Consider the following 1,201-nt stretch of genomic DNA (forward strand, 5'->3'; position numbering starts at 1 on the left):
CTCAGGTCCTTTTTCCTCTCTATTCTCCTTTTTGGACCCCTATAATGCAAATATTGGTGTGTTTAGTGTTTCTTGTATCTTCTTGATCTGTATTGGATCATCTTTACTATCATTACTCTGAATTTTTTTTATGATGAGATTAGAAATCAACTACAAGGAGAACAAAACCCAATTCTACAAGACTTGAAAACAACATGCCTTAAGTACAATGTAAGGATAGCTGAAAGTAAGGTTGAAAGTAAAAAGATGGAAAAAGACTTCTCATGCAAGTATTAACCAACAGAAAACGGGTGTGCTTGTTATCCAAAGCAGACTCAAGGGTAAGAAGCATTGATAGAGTAAGAGGGTATGCAGTCACTCGGGCATTTTGCCACTCAGAAAGGCTTTGCACTCGCTTAGTGAAGGCGATGGCACCCTACCCCAGTACTCTTGCCTGGAAAATCCCATGGGCGGAGGAGCCTGGTGGGCTGCAGTCCATGGGGTCGCGAAGAGTCGGACACGACTGAAATGACTTAGCAGCAGCAGCAGCAGCAGCAGTGATGGACCAGGAAGCTAGCTTAGTCAAGAGGCATCAAATTATAAGTATCTGAAGATAGAATATGTGTGTCTGTGTGTTTTGCGGAAAACACAAGAGATAGAGTAGTAACATTCAAAAGGATGAGAAATGTGGAACGTGTAACATTTTCTTTTTTTTCATCAGCAATATTTATTTAATATCTCATTATATACCAAGTATTAGAGTGTTCAAGCTGTGAAAGTAAACCAGTAAGACAAAATGGTGTTTTAGAAGGATGGTTTTACCACAAATTAATAGTTTTCTCCATAAATAGATATTTTTCAGTTGTGGTGCATCTTGGTGCATTTTTTTTTTCAGGTTGAGCAGTTTATTCTATTTTTTAATTAATTAATTAATTGTTTTTACTTTACAATATTGTGTTGGTTTTGCCATACATTGACTTGAATCCACCACGGGTGTACACATGTTCCCCATCCTGAACCCCCCTCCCACCTCCCTCCCCATCCCATCCCTCTGGGTCATCCCAGTGCACCAGCCCTGAGCACCCTGTATCCTGCATCAAACCTGGACTGGCGATTCGTTTCACATATGATATTGTACATGTTTCAATGCCATTCTCCCATACCATCCCACCCTCGCCCTCTCCCACAGAGTCCAAAAGACTGTTAAATACATCTGTGTCTC

The sequence above is a fragment of the Bos indicus genome, chromosome 4, assembly GCF_029378745.1.
Source record: "Bos indicus isolate NIAB-ARS_2022 breed Sahiwal x Tharparkar chromosome 4, NIAB-ARS_B.indTharparkar_mat_pri_1.0, whole genome shotgun sequence".
In the NCBI taxonomy this organism is placed as follows: Eukaryota; Metazoa; Chordata; class Mammalia; order Artiodactyla; family Bovidae; genus Bos; species Bos indicus.